Source organism: Cydia strobilella, chromosome 21, assembly GCF_947568885.1.
Source record: "Cydia strobilella chromosome 21, ilCydStro3.1, whole genome shotgun sequence".
NCBI lineage: Eukaryota > Metazoa > Arthropoda > Insecta > Lepidoptera > Tortricidae > Cydia > Cydia strobilella.
The window spans coordinates 10,356,238-10,377,822 of record NC_086061.1 but is presented as its reverse complement, the minus strand read 5'-3'; the positions used below and the strand labels follow the sequence as shown (position 1 = coordinate 10,377,822).

At 37.5% G+C, this 21,585-nt stretch overlaps 1 protein-coding gene and 1 non-coding gene across 3 annotated transcripts in view; one reads left to right on the top strand and one right to left on the bottom strand.

Annotated features, from left to right (window-relative positions):
* The window catches only part of LOC134750981 (protein lev-9), a 199,751-nt gene that overhangs the window by 84,186 nt on the left and 93,980 nt on the right, over positions 1 to 21,585 (top strand). The window lies entirely within an intron of this gene.
* Positions 19,625 to 19,696, bottom strand: Trnat-cgu (transfer RNA threonine (anticodon CGU)). The gene has a single exon. It is a non-coding gene; the product is annotated as a tRNA-Thr (tRNA).

Below are 21,585 nucleotides of genomic sequence, written 5' to 3'. Positions count from 1 at the left end.
GTATTTCTTTCTTTCTTCTTTATTCCTATTGTCTCATTCTCCCGTGGACCACGAACGCTTTGAAAGATTCGAAATGTCGGAATGTATTTTAAATCCATTATACGCGATATAATACGTTTTTTCAACACACTTGCTCAAAACGACGTTTTTATTCCACCGATTTTTAGCTCATAATCCTAGATATTAAACACGCGTGCTCTTTCAATGTATTATTCCACTCGTGCTTTTTCATTATATTATCCGACTGAGTAAGGAAGGTAACTGATTGCTAATAATATGCATGGAAAGGGAGCCTTCTTTAATTGGTCGGACTGGCGGGCACCGGCGCACCCGACCGCCTGCGCGGTGCGCGGCCCGCGGCCGGGGCGAGCGAGGGCCGGCCGGCAGTACGAGTATGACAGATGAAACACACAATACTAACTGTTAAAATTTGATTAATATGAAAGTTTCTTTTTTTTCTCGCAAGTGTGTTGAAAAACGTCGTATGAAACGCGTGTGCATTGGTCATTACACACATCGGCTTTCTTATTGCGCGCTCGCTTACAGCTCGCGCGCACAATACCGCCTCGTGTGTAATGACCAACTTAGCACACTTGTATCATAATGTACTATTGTTTTATTCCATGAGTTGGTAAATGGAATTTACCTATCGATAAAAGGGAGTTGATAATACCCTGAACGGCTTAGGAAGATTTATGTCTTCTTTTTGTTCATTTTTCTTAACTTGGCGGGGGCATTACCGCGCCCCCAGAGGCACAGATACGAAGCATAGCGTAAAAAACAGTTTGGGTCATTCTCTGAGAATATATCTGCGGTTGCGTCTAATTGTCACGACTCTTTTCATACATTTTGTATTTGTCGCGGCAAATAGACCGCAGACATTTTTTGAGATTGACCCTTTGACAGTCTCAGGGTGTTCACGAGAAAACCGAAAGATTTTAACCACGCTTTTCTGAGGCCAAAGGAAGGAAAAAAATTAATGAGTTTAGGTAAAAATGTACCTAAAAATGTACTGTATGATCTCATTAACATTGTTGAAAACCACGGCAGATGTATGACAAGACTAAAAAAACACTACCTAAGTCTAGAGTAATGTATAAAATAGATGCAGAGATTTGATGTGTATAGATTAGTTTTATATATATATAATAGTATAATATAATTATATACCTAATAGTATTAAGCAAACGCGGATCGGACCGCGCGAACTCGCCAACTATTACATAAACCAAAGAGGTTTACAATAGTGGCATGCTGGCAAAAGTTGTATGAATATTTAAATTGAATAAATAAATTAAAAAAAAGGTCAAATTCGCAAAAAAAATTTTTTTTTTTTGATTTTTTAAATGTGTTTTAAATTTGTACATAAAAAGTAAATGTTATTGGTAAACTTGTCACTTTAAATGGACTTTAACTTTTTTTCGTTAAACCTAGTTTTTACAGTGTTACTTGTCACTTTTTGACATCTATCAATAAGGATACTTAGACTATGTCCCACAGTGACAACATCGCTATCAAAAATGCGTTTTGCACTATGTAACAATAAAACCTTGGTTTTTTTAAAAAAAATTGGTATTAACTCAGAAACTAGGCGAATTACAGAAAAGTTTATAGGACATTTTAGTCTTTAAATATGATCAGGAATACACTGTTAAAATTATTCGGTTTCCTCATGTTACACCGTGTATAACACCGTAGCTAAGGTTATACGAACAATTGTGTCAGTCATATCTGTGCCTAATACCCGTCATGCATACAAGTTGGCATTCTAAGGCAGTAGGTAGTTACCAAACTAATACGCGGTGGTTTTAAAAACCTTTAGCCATATCTTAGAAAGTAAATATGTAGGTCATACTTAGCAACATTTACTATGGGACCAATCTCGAAATCACGGAAAAATTTGACATCTGATCAAAAGAAACGTATGAAATAGACGATAATTCCTTCGCGGGGATGGTCCCATAGCAAAAGTTGCTCATTATGACCTATATGACCTCGCAAATTATGGCTAAGAGATGAAAAAACAAGCTATATAAAACTATCACAAATTTAATATCTACCAGCAAATGATAAATGATATTCATCCCCGACCCCAATAACTTCCGTAGCCAATATTTCAGCCAAAAATTACTTACAGATATTAAATAATTCAATATTATATGAAAAATGATCTCCCCCGCTTATCTGTGCTCGCTCCAGGAATTATAGGCGAACCAACGAATTATGTGCTTCGGATGATGTATTACTAATACCTTCACATGGAAAGTGAACTTTAAGACGAAAGTGGAGGACCCGCGCGAAATCGCCTTTTCATACAAAAGTAGTCCTCATTTTCCTCTTTGGATATTAATATTATTGAAAATATTTTGTCATAATTTATTGTATATTGACCACAGCTATGCCCCTATGTTTGATTTTTTTTCGAATTTTTAATTATTATAAAAGTTATAAGCATTTGAAAATTTGTATGAAATCAATTTTCCGCTTCTAATTTTGACAATAGTCCAAAAATCGAAAAATGACAAACGTAGGGACATAGCTATGGCTAATAGACATCAAATTATGTAAAAATATTTTCCATACCGACCGGCCTACCTAACCGACCGACCGACCGGCCGGTCCGACCCTGCCTGTGAAGCCGATGGTCCTGGGTTCGAATCCCGGTAAGGGCATTTATTTGTGTGATGAGCACAGATATTTGTTCCTGAGTCATGGGTGTTTTCTATGTATTTAAGTATTTATATATTATATATATCGTTGTCTGAGTACCCATAACACAAGCCTCCTTGGGCTTACCGTGGGACTTAGTCAATCTGTGTAAGAATGTCCTATAAAATTTATTTATTTATTATAATGTCAATATCCAGAGAGGAAAATGGGGACTACGTTTGTATGGAAAAGCGGCTGTCCCCTTTCCTTTTAAGTTAATATAATATAATTCATATTGACGTTCATTTGATATACGAGTACATTACATGCTAATGGGCTGTAAAAAGAGGTCGTACATTATGACATACCTAATATAAGGTTAATTTTTGTTCTTGAGACCTGGGTGTTTTGGGTTGCGTACCCAAAGGGTAAAAACGGGACCCTAATACTAAGACTCCGCTATCCGTCTGTCTGTCACCAGGCTGTATCTCATCAACCGTGATAGTTTTTCACAGATGATGTATTTCTGTTGCCGCTATAACAACAAATACTAAAAATAGAATAAAATAAATATTTAAGTGGGGCTCCCATACAGCAAACGTGATTTTTTTGCCGTTTTTTGCGTAATGGTACGGAACCCTTCGTGCGCGAGTCCGACTCTCACTTGGCCGGTTTTTTCCATTTCTCATGCTCTGAAAATGGGTCGTTGTATAACTTTTTTTGAGTATCCGTTACCTGACCTATATCTATTGGATTTACACACTGTAGGTATATATTGTCATAAATTGCGTAGTAGTAGTAAGTAGTAGGTCATGCGTCTAATAAGAGTGGACATTTTTTACCCAAGAGTAAGGTACCTATGTGGCTTACGTGGGCCTGGGTGTATAGTAGGGTTGCCACCTTTTTTGTATACACACATAGTATTTTTCTCAAAATATTGAAAAAATATAGTATTTACTGGGAAAAATAAAATAAAAAATTGGACGCCGATTTGAGGAATTAAAAATCCAATTCGCATACGATGTGATATCGGTGACATTTGTATAACCCTTTCTTGAGTTATGAAAATATAGTATTTTTCGTACTATATTGTTTTTGTATAATATATAGTACAATTGACTAAAATATAGTACGATACTATATATTATAGTATGGGTGGCAACCATAGTGTATAGCATTCTTTATTACCTTATTGACGAAGAAAGGTCTAAGCAGGATTTATGTGCGTTTTTAGGTTTCCGTACCCAAAGGGTAAAAACGGGACCCTATTACTAAGACTCCGCTGTCCGGCTGTCCGTCCGTCCGTCTGTCTGTCCGTCTGTCACCAGGCTGTATCTCGTGATCTGTGATAGCTAGACAGCTGAAATTTTCACAGATGATGTATTTCGGTTGCCGCTATAGCAACTAATAATAAAAACAGAATAAAATAGAGATTTAAGTGGGGCTCCTATACAACAAACGTGATTTTTGACCGAAGTTAAGCAACGTCGGGCGGGGTCAGTACTTGGATGGGTGACCGTTTTTATAGTTAATGGTACGGAACCCTTCGTGTGTGAGTCCGACTCGCACTTGGCCGGTTTATTTATTTATTTAAGAGTTCGCAGCAACCTCTGTTTTCCATACAAACGTAGTTACGCTCTCATTTTAAAACGACTAGCTAGATTGCTCTGAAACTTTGTACTTACAATAGGATAAGTAGGCACTTTCTCCTTACTATATTCTTCTTTTTGTATATTTTTCTCCGTTGTTTTTGTGCTTACGAATATATTAATTTTTCTTATTCTAATTCCTTTAATTCTTGGGTTTAGCCTCCCTAGGCTCCTCTGAGCACGGGAAAGATTTAAGGATGTATTATTAAGCTTGTATTTAACTTCCACTGTTAGTTAATGAAACCTAGCAAGTTAAATTTGCCCTAGTTTCTGTCTCTTTGACTCTAATTGTTTTGCGGGAAAGTACAGTCGTGTGTTATATTAAACAGAAGCGAAACTGGCTGTGTGCATTGACAAGTTTTGCCTAGCATTGGCAGTTATTAGAAAATCTCAAATAACTTAGGTACACATAACTGTGTCATAGAAGAATATCCACTTTTTATTACAAGCTTTTATTCTTGCCCTGTATGTACTCGTATGTTAATTTGTTAGTGTGGGTTAAATGTTAGAAGCTAAATTTAATCCAGTTTTCAAATTCCGATTGAACTGAAATTCTGCATATGTAAATCGGATGACAATGCAATATTATGATGACATGGAGCTGATCTGATAATGGAGACAGGAGGCCATGAGAACTCTGTGATAAAACAATGCAAACTAATTGTGTTTGGGGTTGCTAGAATTGTCTCGATGAGTATTAGTTGCCTGTGAAAAGAAAAGTACAGTTAACGATAACAGCTTGTACCAAAAATGCAATTTTTGACAAAAACTTATTTAAGTACCTGTGAATGTTGCTGACTTTTCTTAGATACAAATTTCCTTTAGTAAATAATTATCTTCTTCCAGTGCCATCTCCTACCGGTCGGCTATCATGAGGGATATACGAACTTTAGACACAGGACGGACACGCTATACATCAAAAATCAGTTGCGTTTCTATGTGTGAACGGCACGTCTGTACAGGCGCCATGTGCCATAGTGTGAGTAAGCAGCTTAAAAATAGTACTGAGCGGCCAGCAAACGGCCGTCAATCGGCTGTCGCGGGGCGAGGTAATTCGAGTCGGGGCGGGGCGGTGCGTGGACGTTCTGTATGATAATACTATTACTTATTCTGTGCTTTAGACTCAGCCACGCGGAATAATGAACGTGTGCTCTGTTTGAACCGTGTTCGGAGTTTCGGAGATCTTTGAGCCATGAGTTACGTCTTCGTCCGGATGATCTTTTACCTTGGATCTTTACTTGGATAATGAGTTGAAGGAGTTCATATTTCTCGTTTCGCATGATATGACCAAAGTACTGTAGCTTGCGTTTTTTTACTATCTTTAAAACCTCGGCCTCTTTATTTAGTAACTGCAGCACTCTTTCGTTAGTTATTCTATCCGTCCATGACATTTTCAGGATTCTTCTGTACACCCACAAATAATTATAATCATCATCATTCTAGCCTTCAGTCGCCCACTGCTGAGCATAGGCCTCTCTTCGTGTACGCGACTTATCCCGGTCCTGGGCTAGTCTCATCCAAAAGTGCCCCGCGATTTTTCGAACGTCATCCACCCAACGAGCCAACGGACGCCAGGCGCTTCTTTCATCCGAAAGCGGCTACCAATCCGTCAACATTTTGGTCCACCTGCCATCACTCTGCCTGGCAACATGCCCCGCCCAACTCCATTTAAGCTTGGTAATGACGTCTCCCACATCTCGCACCTTGGTGCGGTGTCGGATCTCGACATTCTTCACTCGGTCTTGAAGTTTGATGCCGAGCATGGCGCTCTCCATGGCTCTCTGAGCTACTCGTATTATAATTATAACAATACTAACTGATATATTTTCTAATAGTATCAGTTTCATATAACCTACTAACACACACATTCACACGCACACTAGAACATTGAACCCGGACGGTAACTAGCGTGCAAAGTGTTATGTTACACTACCTTACTACTAATAGGAATGTCATGTCAGTCTGTCTATCTGTCTGGAGCATCCCGATTAGGAAACAGTCCATTCATTCTAACAGCCCAATTCCAGTTGTAGTTATTCTATCTGTTTCCGATATAATACTTATCTTCCAGTGTCATAAGTGGCATTTCTTCAATCAAAAACGTCACTTCTGACACTGACAGATGAGTATCATATCGGAAACAGATCGAATAAAGATCAGGCATGAATTTTATTACTTCCCGTGAATTTCAATATTTCCAATAAACATGCTAGGTATCTGTCTATTGTGCCTAGAAACTTCCAAAATGCGAAACTAAATGTGACGCGCGCTGTTTTTGAACGTAACCATATATAATGATAACATCTGATTCTGTTCATTTTATATGAAGTTAATACATACATACACATACATACATATAATCACGCCTATTTCCCGGAGGGGTAGGCAGAGACCACGGATTTCCACTTGCTACGATCCTGACATACCTCTTTCGCTTCCTTCACTTTCATAACATCACACACGCTCCTCATACACGCTCGCCGGTTTAGGGTGCTCTTGACCTGGCCTTTCTTCAGGATTTCCCCGATCTGATCAGAGAAAGTCCGCCGAGGTCTGCCCCTTCCAACTCCCGTTTCTACCTCTCCCTTATACACTCTCTTTGTTAGCCTCCTTTCACTCATTCTTTCCACGTGTCCAAACCATCTCAACATACCTTTCTCAATTTTTGTCACTACATCTTCGCTCAGTCCACACTTTTCCCTTACCACACTGTTCCTAATTCTATCTTGTAATCTCACCCCACATACACTTCTCAACGCTCTCATTTCCACTATGAAGTTAATCTCATTACTAAATTAAGCTTATGATGAATTAATCGTTTAACTAACAAGTAGGTTTGATGGGGTTAAGTCTGAAACTAAGAGCTTAATTGTATCGGTTGTCATGGTTACATCTTTAACATTTAATAACTACGTCTGTTCCGATTAATTTTGCGCTCAGTGATTAACCTCTATTCGCAATTAATTATATATTGGGTTAATCTTTTACAAGCTTAACCCGTGATAACAAAACGGTCAAAACAAGAATTTAAATAACTTGATTAAAAACCTTGATTAGGGTAAGCGGTTCCCGTCCCTGTAACTATTGTGCCGGATAAACTGAAATAAATGTCATATACGAAGGAAAAAATGACCAAAGCAGTGTCCAGAGCTGGAATCGAACCATACTGTTCTACCTTAAAGATGGCCAGGGGGCGCCACAAGCTTCGGGAAATTGTCATATACTTGGAAATCTCGACCCATGCCACCGTGACCGGATAGCCGAGAGTTTCAGGCACCTGTCCGGTAAACGGGGGACGCTGGTTCGATTCCAGCTCTGGACACTGGAGGCTTTGGTCATTTTTTCCTTCGTATATGACATTTATTTCAGTTTATAGTTTAAATAGTACTGTGTCTACTTGAAAAAACACAAATTGAAATATTTTCATACAGAATAATTTAATTTGTTCTTTGAGTATTGTGTCGGATGTTTAAAATATTTAATTTAGATACGCTAGTTGTTTATTTAACTGTTAACATCACTAATGCTGTAATGATTGTGTAAACTGTTAAATAACAACAAAGTCGCAGTAAAAACTAGTATACCATCACGGATATGAGTTGTCACATTACGTGCGTGTCGTGTATGACTTCATACGCATTGTTCAGTATATCGGTAATTAGAGCAGGGAAGTAACATACGGAAATGTATGTATACATATACAGTTTGTATTTGTACTGTACTCAGTAGATATAACGCATAAAAATACTTACTTATAATATAATTAAGAGCGCACTATTCGCCAACAAACTGTCTGCAGTTTGGCGAAACGTTTGTATACTCTTTTATTTGCATAAAATATGGTACAACAAGGTGACATTGGAAAGGTTTTCCCGTACAGTGACATATTTTGCTGGTTAAGCATGCAAATGTTATCCTAAAGCTATAAGTCTTAATCTATTACATTGTTTACTTAAAACTATAATTTCTATTTAATTAAAAAAATGCGTATTTACTTACCGCCGAGTTGTTTAGTTTAGAGTGATGGTGGAATTAATGTTGTCATTTTATCATCATCATCATCATCATGGTGGCCTTTTGGTGATCCAATCTTGGATGTAGGCCTCTTCCTTCTTCTTCCACTCCCGTCGATTCAGATTCAGTATTTATTTGCGTTAGGTACATGTACATGCAAATACAGTTATCACAGGGTGGACACGCCATACATCAAAAATCACTTGCGTTTCTTACTTTCTATGTGTGAACGGCACGTCTGTACACGCGGCATGTGTCATTGTGCGTTAGTTGCTTAAAAACAGTACTGAGTGGCCGGCAAACGGCCGTCAATCTGCTGCCGCGGGGCGAGGTAATTCGAGTCGGGGCGGGCGGTGCGTGGCCGTTCTGTATGATAATACTATTACTTATTCTGTGCAAAAGCTATGTATTTATTCAAATGACAGGGATACGAGGATGGGGCCATTCGCTTGGAGAATAGTTTTCTTCTTTCTTGTTTACACATAGTCAATTTCACCTGTACGCAGACCAGGCAACATAGGATTATGGTGGTTCGGCTCATAATATCTGTCCCGGGTTTCGTAAGACCCGGAATTTGCAGATCCCTTAAGGCGGTTCCCTGAGCCAGAAGGCGAAAAATCTCCTTATATGATCATATTTTTCTAAGAGACGTTGATATTCGTAGACGTGGAAAAAATATATGTAGTTCTTGATTATAATATCTTTAATAACACAGCTTCCGATACACGAATTATGACACTTCGCTCAATACAATTAATTTCCGAAGTACGGCCATAACTTACGGAGCATGTCTTCATATACAGTGTGGAAAGAATGAATGGGCCCTGGAGGGAAAGTACCTCAAAACCTTAACTTAGCTCATTTTGCTTAAAGGAAACATTCTTTTATTTTTGTAAATAAACAAAACTTCATTTTCTTGATTTTCGAGGCACGTTTTTTCTTTAGACTGTATCCATCTATTACGGAGTTATATCTATCTTTGCAAATACGGACGTTTCCGAGATAAAACGATGGAAAACAATTAGGCACTCCATCTGTAGCTGCTTGTTCTGTTGTACTAGCATAAGTGGCATACTCAAGTTCGGAATGAACTAGCGATAGCGGGTTAACCGCAGTACAAACAATTAATCACGAGCGTTTTGTTTGGATGTCGTGAGCCCGCACGCGATGTAAGGCTGGGGCCAAAGGTTTGGATGGTAGCGGAAGTGTAAAACCGGGTTCTCCTAATCTGGCATAATATGTGACGTTTTTATTTTATTTTAACTTTATTGCACATAAAATTATAAGTACAAATGACGGACTTAATGCCATAAGGCATTCTCTACCAGTCAACCACTGGGCTAAAAAGAGATGGTTGTTAGGTGCAGGATTAATACTAGAAAAATTAAAACGATAATCGCTTCAACTAAAAGGTCGCACATTGTCGCTTGTCGATAAGGTTGATTCCAAACTGAAGCTTTATGGAAATAGCGTCTTATTGACAACCGACAATAAGTACCCTTTTGGTTGAAAATGGCACATATTGTTTGTTAGAAATACACATAACACGTATCGCAGAAAACTTTTAGTCGAATGATACTGTCGCATAAATATATACTTGCAATAATAGTCATTTCGCATAATATTCATTTGGCAGAATTTTCTAAGTGGGTTAGGTTAGGGTTTTCTGCCAAATAATATTATGCGAAAAGAAATTCTACAAAGTAATAGTACTATTAATAGGTGATAACCGCATGAAGATCCGTTCAGTAGTTCTTGAGTTTATCGCGAACATACACACATTTTTATTTTTTATTTGTTTTATTTTTATTTATTTAATAAATCTTACAGCTATCAGCTATCCTTACAGTTTCCAAATGCGAGTGTAGACAGGCTATTATCATTAAAAATTAATAAATTACTACTATAACTATACTACTACTATAACTAGGTTTATACCTACTCGTAGTATAACTAAGAATAACACAACACAAAAAATGTAACTTTTACAAATTCACTCTCGGAACAATAAAATACGTCAGTTCGATTGGCAACTTGGTTATCGCAGGGCTCTCGTCCATACAGACACACGCGGCGGGTGACTGTTTGATAAGGTTTATTGATTTGACGTTTTGCCAGTATCCTTTTACGCTCCGCTACCCGCTGCAGGTCGGCCACAGCCTGACGATTACGTTCACCACTTTTACCGGAACGGAACACGTTACGCTATCGTCTGCGAACTCACGATTATAATAGCTATACATAATTTTTCTTTCGTTTTATTGTTTGTTTTAGGGTTCCGTACCCAAAGGGTAAAAACGGGACCCTATTACTAAGTCACTGTCCGTCTGTCTGTCACCAGGCTGTATCTCATCAACCGTGATAGCTAGACAGTTGAAATTTTAAGGTGTATAATTATTTGACATCGTATTTTCTCGGAAACTAGTATTTGTCACGGCGTGATTCGAGAAATGAATTAGAGATTAACTAGATATGAAATTAAAGATATGTGACATTTCACGGCAAAAGGTACCTTATGGCGGCTGGCGCTTACGCCGCATAGCGTCGCAAATTATTGCGGCGCTATGCGACGTGAGCGCCATCCATCCAATATTAATTGGAGTAGTGTTAATAATAGCGTATGCTCCAACCGCCATAATAATATAATAATTAATAATTAAACCGTTTATTCCAATAGATTACATTATTAACATTCAATGCATCGATATATTTACTACATTAAAAACATAACATAAATGATTATTACTCCAACCGCCATAAGGTACCTTTACCCGTGGGACGTCACGTTTACTATTTCATATCTAGTGAATCTCTAATTCGTTTCCCGAATCGCGCCGTGACTCAAATAGCACACATTTGTACGTTTCCGTGAAAATACGATGGAAAATAATTATGCCCTACATCTGTATATGCGTGTTAGGGTAAAGGCACCAGTGCTCAGCCATGCACCAGTGGTCAGCCTTTCTTGCTTATTTTTGGCTGTAATTATCAAACCTTTTCAAATTTTCATGTCATAAAGGCTGTCTATTGGTACACATGGGGCTGATTACTGGCAAAAACGCACTTTCATTATATTTAATGAAATATTTCCAAAAGCAACATTTAAAAACGTTTTATTCTTTACAAAACTTAAACTATATGAAATTCTTGAACAGTAAAAACTTTTTTAATTCTTATAGGTCAATTAGTAAGCAAATGAAACGATCTTGAACATAGAAATTTCGTAAAAAGGCTGACTACTGTGCCTTTACCCTATCTACAGTTACCTATTGTAAATACCACCGAAATAAATACCGATACTCAGTCGGTAGAGCATGAGACTCTTGCCCTCGTAGAAGCATAAACGTAGACCTTTAACTTAACTTAATTTCACTTAATTTAACTTAAACTTACTTAATTTAACTTAATCTAAACTTAATTCTTATCTCCTACTTACATATAGTATACAGAACCTTATCTCTAAGTTAAAACGAGATAGTGTATATTAGTATTAGTGTAAATTTAATAAATTGTTATATAGATTTCAATATTCTTGATCATTTACGTCCCAGTAGCATCCTACCCAAGTAATAAACGCTTAGGTGATATATATTTAGGTGATATATTTAGGTGGTATATTCAGTATAAATACCGAAGTGGTATTTACAACTGTAGATAGGGTAAAGGCACCAGTAGTCAGAACAAAAAAAATGCCTGCGACTAAACATGCCTGAAACTAAAGTTAGCTATTGTAAATACCACTTCGGTTATTAGTTAGCTATTGTTCCCGCTAACTGACTAAAAGCGTTCAGAACTTGGCTTAAATTGGATCATTTATTTACTGGCTTCTGTGGGTGTACGTCACAGGAGGTAGCGGAAAGCGGTATCCAATATAACACCCAGTCAAAACCGTTTATCTAAAAGGTCTGCATCTTCTTAAATGATTTGGGGCATTTTCTATGAAAAGGGACCTTATTGTCGATGACGCTTACGCCGCACAGCGTCGCGCGGCATTGTATTTATATCTGAGCATCGTTTATAATGGCGTAACCGCCATCGACGATAAGGTCCCTTTTTATAGAAAATACCACATTTTTTCGTCAGACCCTAATCTGTTAAACAAGAGCCCTTGTTCCTTTTGTGTGCGCGCGTGCCCATTGTTGTTGAGCGCGTGACCATTGTGTATCAGCGAGTGGCATGCGCTCACCAATAATGGCCACGCGCTCACCAACAACGTAATTGTTGAAGTCCGGTTTTGGTAGAAGAAAGTGGGGTAGAACCGGGACGCTAAGGAAAATCACTACGTAGTATAAAACAAAGTCGCTTTCCGCTGTCTGTCTGTCCGTCTGTCCCTATGTATGTATCTTTAAAACTCCGAGATGCATCTCGGAGATCGGACTGGCGAACTGCTGTCAATACGGGTCTTGATAACTTTGAACACACCCGACTTGAAGATCTTGACGCCAAACGCCAGCTCCGAAAAACTCGGCCCAAGCCCTCCTACCATTACACATACAACGCATCTGGGCAGCTCTACTGAGTTTTGTGTTGTCGCATTTTCAAAACTAAATTTGGATTTGCAAGCCACGCTCGCGCCCGCGCACGTAATAGTTAAGACCCTTTTTATTTAATTTGTCAGGATGTCGCCGTCGACGGATACGTCTGGGAGGACATCATCATCATCTTTAAAACTACGCAACGGATTTTGATGCGGTGTTTTTAATAGATAGTTATTGAAGAGAAAGGTTTATATGTATAATTTGTAAATGTTTTGTGTAGGCTATACTTGCATTATTTGGTGACACGCCTAATTCGGTGATACAAGTTTTGAAGCATGAGACCGAGGAAAGCTAGTGAATTAGGGCCTTTTAAATGGGCCTCACGGCAAAGCCGCCGAAGCCGTGAAGCCGTGAGGTCCCATTTAAAAGGCCCTAATTCACTAGCTTTCCTGGGTGTCATGCTTCAAAACTTGTATCACCGAATTAGGCGTGTCACCAAATCATGCGAGTTTACCCTAAATTAGTTGACTACCCGTGCGAAGCCGGGGCGGGTCGCTATTGTTGAATAAAAAACATATTTGTAGAAAAATCTACGAACTTTACTAGTCTCCGTTCAATTGACTTAATTAACTACACATTTATTTAGTGAGATCACTATTTACATAATCAGCCGTTGAAAAAACAACTTTTGCCGTTCAGCGCGGCAACGCCGCCAGCGTTCTGGGCACCCTACCGGACGGCACAGACCTGGGGCCAATTTTTTATTTATAGGACTTTTTAGGTAGTTTTAGTTTAGTTCGTTTAGTTCGTAGTTTAATTTATTTTTTGTTAGTTTTAATTTGTTTTTAGGTTTATAAACCAATTTTAATAAATATTGTCAAATAGTATACAATTCACATATTAAATTCTTTAATATTTAAATATCAATTTTGTCCGGTTTTATCCCATGCCTTTTCCAAAACCGAAAAAAAAATGAAACGGTTAGGCATGACTAAAATAGATAAAATTCTGTTTTTAGAGTTCCGTACCCAAAGGGTAAAAACGGGATCCTATTACTAAGACTCCGCTGTCCGTCTGTCCGTCCGTCTGTCCGTCTGTCTGTCTGTCACCAGGCTGTATCTCATGAACCGTGATAGCTAGACAGTTGAAATATTCACAGATGATGTATTTCTGTTGCCGCTATAACAACAAATACTAAAAACAGAATAATATAAATATTTAAATGGGGCTCCCATACAACAAACGTAATTTTTTTGCTGTTTTTTCCGTAATGGTACGGAACCCTTCGTGCGCTAGTCCGACTCACACTTGGCCGGTTTTTTTTTTTAAATGGCAATATCCATGGAGGAAAATGAGGACTACATTTGTATAGAGAATCGAGCGTCCCCCTTTCTTTAAGTGTTGTACCGAAATCTAATAATAAATACTAGAAACAATTTCAAATGTTTTGATATAATTTTTGTTTCCCTTTGTTCTAAAACATTGTCTAACAAAATATACAATTGTGGTTGATGAATATTTTTTTCACCTCAGCAGCTCGAACAAGCCTACTTTCGTCACTCCCTGGAGTGAGAAATGTGCGACTTTCCTCACTCCAGGGAGTGAAACAAAGTAGCTTTTTAATTTAGTGAAGGCCATGAACTGCCACTTCATACTGTTTTTTTTTCTGAATTATTCTGTGTAATTTAAATACATTTTAACTTTTAATATCTTCTCATTACTGAGGTGAAAAAATATATGTGGCACACGAGAGCAAAGTCGTTTTACATCTCGTGTTTTTGAGTCCCTCGTTACGCTCAAGATTCTAACTTAGAATCAATTATAGAATCTTTCGCTTACTCGGGACTCAAAGTAAACACTCGCAAGAAAAACCAACTTTCCTCTCTTGTTGCACATATAACTATTTACGCTTTCTGCTTCTATTTTACCCGTTTAAAACCCCTTAAGGCATTCCTCCGGGACAATATTATATCGCGGGCGCCTGCCAAAGATTGCTCCAGATTCGATACCCAGTCGTTATCTATTTTAGTTATCTTTCTGTAACATTATGTAACAGGGGCTATGAAGTTATTAGTCTCATCTAATTTAATATCGAACAAGTTATTAAGTTTATAGTTTACTATGAAAATTCATGTCATTAATTTGTTTGTAATTTAATTACATTTGATACGTAACGGGGTTGAAGTTCGTTTACAGTGGATTCCTTCACACGTGGGCGTCAGGGGTAACGAGGCAGCAGACTCACTTGCATCTGAGGCTCTACAGAACGGCATACCTCTCGATACGGTACCGCACTATACTGATCATCTTCCAAAAGTAAAAACCGACAATTACATTAAATTTAAATCCTATTTCAATGAGTGCTCAAAAAACAATCTATCTATCTGGTACAGGACCATTGTAGACGAACCACCGCGCATACCTTGGTTTGCCTCTCGAAACCTTAACAGAAAGGAACTAGTTGTCTGCTTTCGAACCCGAACTTATCACATCCCACTCAACAAATTTAACTTCATAATGAAAAAAAGGGACGATCCAAACTGTACACGATGCGATAGAGAGGAGGACCTCCTCCACTTAGTTCTCGAGTGCAAAATCAACGAACAATCTAGGTTGGATCTCTTAAAAGAATCTCGGTGCTCTGCGGGGGATCTTCTCTTCTACTTCCATCAAATCTTAAGCTCAGGGTTCACTACAGAACATAGTGGTAGATTTATAAGTTTTATCATACAGTCATTGGACCTTAGATTTGATTATTATAAAAATACTCCTCAAGTTTAATCCCAATTGTTTAAGAAACACCTAAAGTGTAAGTAACAATGTTATTTTTTTTAAGCCGACTTAATCATAAGATGTATGGTTTATAAAATAAATAAGATTTAAAAAAAAAATTACATGCAATTCCATTTCCTATGTAATTTGTAAATGCAATTACATCAATTAGAAATTAAATTACTCAATTAATAAATGTTAACTTTTTTTCTAATTTACAAAGATGAACAAATGTATTACATTCACTCTTACTGTCATTTATTTTATACATTAACTTAAAACCGATGGTATAAAAATCTAACATTTTAATCCTTGAAATTCCCGTACATAAAACTGTTTTTTATTTATGTACTTATTATTTCCGCTTGTACAAATCCTGTTATGTGTTTTTAATACAATAAGTCAAATATTGTATGGTTAGTCAAATTTAAAGCTCATCCATAATTTTAACATGATTTTGGGAATAAAGATGATCGAAAACTTGTATGTATTCAATGAAAGTAATTTGTAATTGAGCAAAGTAATTAATTTCTAATTTCAATTTCAAAATGTAATTAAAATTTTAATTAACCATTACATTTTGCAATTGCAATTGTAAATTGAAGGCGCAATTGCTTTTTACATTTAATATAATTAAATAAATAATTGCAATTGTTAATTAGTAATTAAATTACTTTCTGCCAAACACTGCGAAACGCTAAGCTAAACTTAAATAAATTGGAAATCATAGCGTTTCGTTTCGTATTCTGCGGACGATAGATATTTTGTCTAGGCCCACAGAGGTCGTCAAGATAATGCTAAATGTCATGAGTCGGCAACCCATCTATCTAGATTCAGTCCATTCATGCCTTAATTTATGTACCGGCCGTTGCTCACCCCTGGGTGATTATGTATTCAATGAGGCCACAGAACCAAACAAAGAAGTCTTTATAGTGTGCAAATGCTGTTTTATTACGCAAATAGTTTGATCATAGACATAGTATATACAAGTAGTTATAGACGCGCCACCGAGCGACCGGGGGTAAAAGAAAGAATATTAATATAAAATTTGGGCAGCATAGGATTTTTCCTCTTTCACTCTTATAAATTTTGGTATTTCGCTATCGCCTCCAACCTATGATGCCACCCGGTCGGTAATAAGGACAAAGCATGGCACTATTTTCTCTTTCCTCTTATAGGAATCGCAATAAGACTATCTTTCTCTATCAAAGAGTGGCAGGCAAATTTCGGTATTTCGCCATCGCCTCCTACCTATGATGCCACCCGGTCGGTGATAAGGACAAATCATGGCACTATTTTCTCTTTCCTCTTATAGGAATCGCAATAAGACTATCTTTCTCTACCAAAGAGTGTCAGGCCCTTGTTTATGATCAATTAAAAAAAAATACACTGATCCCCACACTAGGCACAGCCTGTATCGTGGGGACCCAAACCGGATAGTTCCCAAAAACATATGCGGCACGCTAGGGGGCAGGTTCAGGTTCAAAATAGGATTACACATGACAATGCCTAGAATAAGGAAAAATATTGTAAACGCGCTATAAATCGAAAACTCGCAGAAACTTATCAAAACTATAGCTACGCATATATTAATAATAATAATAGCTCACACCGGTGTTGCTCCTGGTCGTCTTCACGACGGCAGTTTCAAGGGCCCATCTAGTAAGCGGCAACTCACCACCTGCCTCGATAACGTGTGTTAGCATTGTTATGGCAGGTGTCCGGACTTCTTTTCAATAGCCCAGTCTCATTATCCACCCAAACTTCAATCCATAGACCGGTATACTGTTCACTTTTTCTACAATAGTCCCAATGCCTGCTGCGACCGGTTCATGGGTTTCTATTGTTGCACCTGTGAACGGGTTCCAGCAGGCGTTCTACATGACATTAAAGCTCTCCAAGGGGCCTCTACGTATTGGATCTATATCCCCACGCAAGCCTATCAAAAGACCGGGATTTATAGGCCCGTGAAGTCCGAGGAGATACAAATAATAATAGCTAAAAGTAAACCTTCTCGTATTACCATTTTTCCTGCTAGTTAATTTACATGCAATGAAATAAATTTTGAATGAAAATTATGTTACTCGTAATCGTTATATTTTGTGCAAAGGGTAAAAACGGGACCCTATTATTAAGACTCCGCTGTCCGTCTGTCCGTCTATCTGTCTGTCCGTCCGTCTGTCTGTCACCAGGCTGTATCTCATGAGCCGTGATAGTTAGACAGTTGAAATTTTCACAGATGATCTATTTATGTTGCCGCTATAACAACAAATACTAAAAAGTAAGAACCCTCGGTGCGCGAGTCCGACTCGCACCTGTTTCGTTGTTTCATTCTTTGTGTCGTTGGCGTATGTGCCGCCACTAACTCATAGTTTTAAGTCAGGTCCCCACAGAAAACCAGCGCCACGGATTGCCGCGACATTATGCTGAGAAGGGTCCTATTTTAGCGTCCGATGTTTTTTATGTATGCATGTATAAGTTGTGGCGTTAAATAAATGTATTTTCTTTCTTCTTTCTTTCTAATCAAGTACATAGAAAATTTACAATAAACTACGTAGGTATACTAACCTTTAAAAGAAGTAGATTTATTTGAGTTGTATAAAACATAATCTCAAAATATATAGGTAGGTACCTACAGTAAATTATACACGAATGTAATACTTCCGTTTTATATCAGCTGTAGAACTTTAAAAACTAAAAACTGTAATAGCATATATTAAAGAAAAAGTGACGAAGCCCTCCAGTGGTGAAGGCCGGTTGTAGAACTTTACATCATCACCAACTGAAGGGTACACGGAAATAACATGTCTAGTCACTTTAGTAACATTTTGAGTAATCGCGGTTATTAAATTTGGAACCATGTCAAAATGTATGGTAATTCCGTGACCAGGTCTTTTTTAACTAAAAAAAAAGTTGTGTTACATATATTATACAGTGGTAGCAAAAGATATAATAGTTCATTACGAGCTCTACATTTTGAAATGAAAATCTCATTTTCGAAAAAAGTGACTAGACGTAGACATGTTCTTTCCGTGTACTCTTCAAATACTTTGAGTAGCGTTTTTATGAAATAGTGACACCACTGCTTGAAACCCTTCTGTAACTTTAACCGTGTATTCTAGGTCACATTGGCACCTAACGGCATGATAAGCTTTCAACATAATATGTATATAGTTGTACTAGCTTTTGCCCGCGACTTCGTCTGCGTGGAATTCGGGTACCTTAATTTTAAACAAATTTTTAAATCCATCCTTTTTTCACCCACAAATTGGTCCACTATAAATTTCCACCCCATTTTTTGCACGCTTAAGGTATGATTTCGGGGATAAAAATATTTTATATCCTTCCACATCCACAGCTCAAACTATCCCAAATACCAAGTTTCATCTAAATCGGTTCAGCGGTTATTGATTCTCCATACAAATTTCCACCCCCCTTTTCACCCCCTTGAGTAGTGAATTCTGAGATAAAAAGTATCCTATGTCTTTCCCCGTGACTCTAACTATCTGTGTACCAAATTTCAACTAAAGGTTTAAGCGTGAAGAGGTAACAGACAGACAGAAGGACACACTTTCGCATTTATAATATTAGTATGGCCCTGTAGGTATATGCCTCATAAAGGTACCCGACCTAGGGGTCATACAGGATGCGCTGAAGTGGGGTAATGGGCTTAGAACCTAAGGACTAAGGGTAAAATAGGGCAAACTATTAAACCTTTTTTTTGTCATACAAGTTACGTAATGATAACACGAAGAAAAGTGTACAATGTGCTGGTGAAAAGTTTGATATGTCGAGATTTATTTTATAAACTGAAATGGACTAAAGAAACCGGCCAAGTGCGAGTCGGATTCGCGCACCGAGGGTTCCGTACTTTTTAGTATTTGTTGTTATAGCTTCAACAGAAATACATCATCTGTAAAAATTTCAATTGTCTAGCTATCACGGGTCATGAGATATAGCATGGTGATAGACAGACGGACAGACGGACAGCGGAGTCTTAGTAATAGGGTCCCGTTTTTACCCTTTGGGTACGGAACCCTAAAAAGTGTCCACGTCCACCGGTGGCCGAAGCGGGAATCGAACCCGCGTCTTCAGCTTACGCGGCTAACGTCCTGACCACTAGACCACCCGGCCACGGCCGTACCCGTCCCAAATTCTCTGGTGTATGCTATCTCTGAAAGGCTAGGCGCCTTTGATCAACTCTAAGGGCGAGCAGATATATATTTTAATTATAAGTTACTCTATGGTTTACGATGGATGTTAGTGCTGCACTCTGGCGGCAGAACATTGCAGAAATACCTAAAATTTGAACTTACATAAATACCGCAATATGCTAAGAAATTCAACCTTTGTTCACTAAAAGACCTGTAATTTCAGACATTTTGCAATTAGATAAGCTTTGCGCGAAATTTGATTTCTAAAAGCTTTGCAAAGCCTTTGTAAGTCTCCTTCTTTGTTATAGAGTTGAGCTTTTAAATGGATTCAACCCTTTGAACGCTACGCCTATTTTTAGGGTTCCGTACCCAAAGGGTACAAACGGGACCCTATTACTAAAACTCCGCTGTCCGTCTGTCTGTCCGTCTGTTTGTCACCAGGCTGTATCTCATGAACCGTGATAAGTAGACAGTTGAAATTTTCCCTGATGATGTATTTCTGTTGCCGCTATAACAAACAAATATTAAAAAAAGAATAAAATTAATATTTAAGTAAGGCTCCCATACAACAAACTGAACAAACATGATTTCTTTGCCGTTTTTTGCGTAATAACACGGAACCCTTCATGCGCGAGTCCGACTTATAATCTTAGAGAAATTTTGCAAGGTCAATTCAATTCAATTCAATTCAATTCAATTAATTTATTTCAGAATAAAAAAAATCCATATACAATTACATTTACATTTAAAATAAAATAAAATAACCAATCCTAAATTAAAACTAAATATGTTAGTAACAATAGGTAATACTTAGAACTATGTTAGTACACAGGAAATAATTTGTTAATAAAATACATTAAAATAAAATAAAATTACATTAAAATAAAATAAAATTACAATTTTAATAACAAATTCATTACAATTAAAAATCCTTCAATTTTTTATTTCCCCACTGTGGAATGGAGTTCAATCCATCGCCGCAGTATCGGGGAGTCCCACCTCTCGGCCAGTGTTTGTAGGATGGTGTTCAATATGGGTCAAAAACTCTTTTAGTATGAGTTAGTTATGCGAATTTCGCATTTTCCACTTTTGAGAAGCAATATTTGTTCGTGTTTTTTTTTCCATCGAGCGAAAGTCACGAAATGAGGTTTTGAATCGATGAAGTTATACTAGAGAAAGGCCTCAGGATTGCTGGTCATATTTTTGACAACCCGTATTATGTATTAAATCACATTTACGACCCGATTGTAAATGTGATTATTAAATCACATATATGTATTAACATATTGCGAATTTATTTTGTTACCTTTATTTACCGACGTTTCGACACAGGTTTCACTGGTCGTGGTCACGGCTAACTGACGTTTATATATATATATATATATATATATATATATATATATATATATATATATATATAAACTAATTACAGGCATAGATATATATTATGTCATCATTGTATGTGCAAAGTTTCATTACAATCCAACACGTAGTTTTAAAATGAAAACGAAATTCGGCCGGAAGGTGAATTTCGGGTTGGACTAAAGCAAAGGGGGTGCCGACACACGACCGTCATTGGAGTGATGTTATTATGACACCTATTTTTTATTGTGTTATCGTAGAGAATACGCTAAAATAAGCATGTTTTGCGGGAAAAACTTTTCTGTAAAATCAAAAATGGCCGAGATATTTGACCCGCAAGTTGAAACCACTACTTGACAAATTAAAATCAATCATTTGGAACAGTAAATTTAAGTAACAGAGACAAGATAGGTGCGACGACGAGCAAATCGAGGATGAATGTGTTAGGTTGACCGCGATGATCGCGATCAAACAGAGACACCAGAACAGACATGTTATTGTACCTAC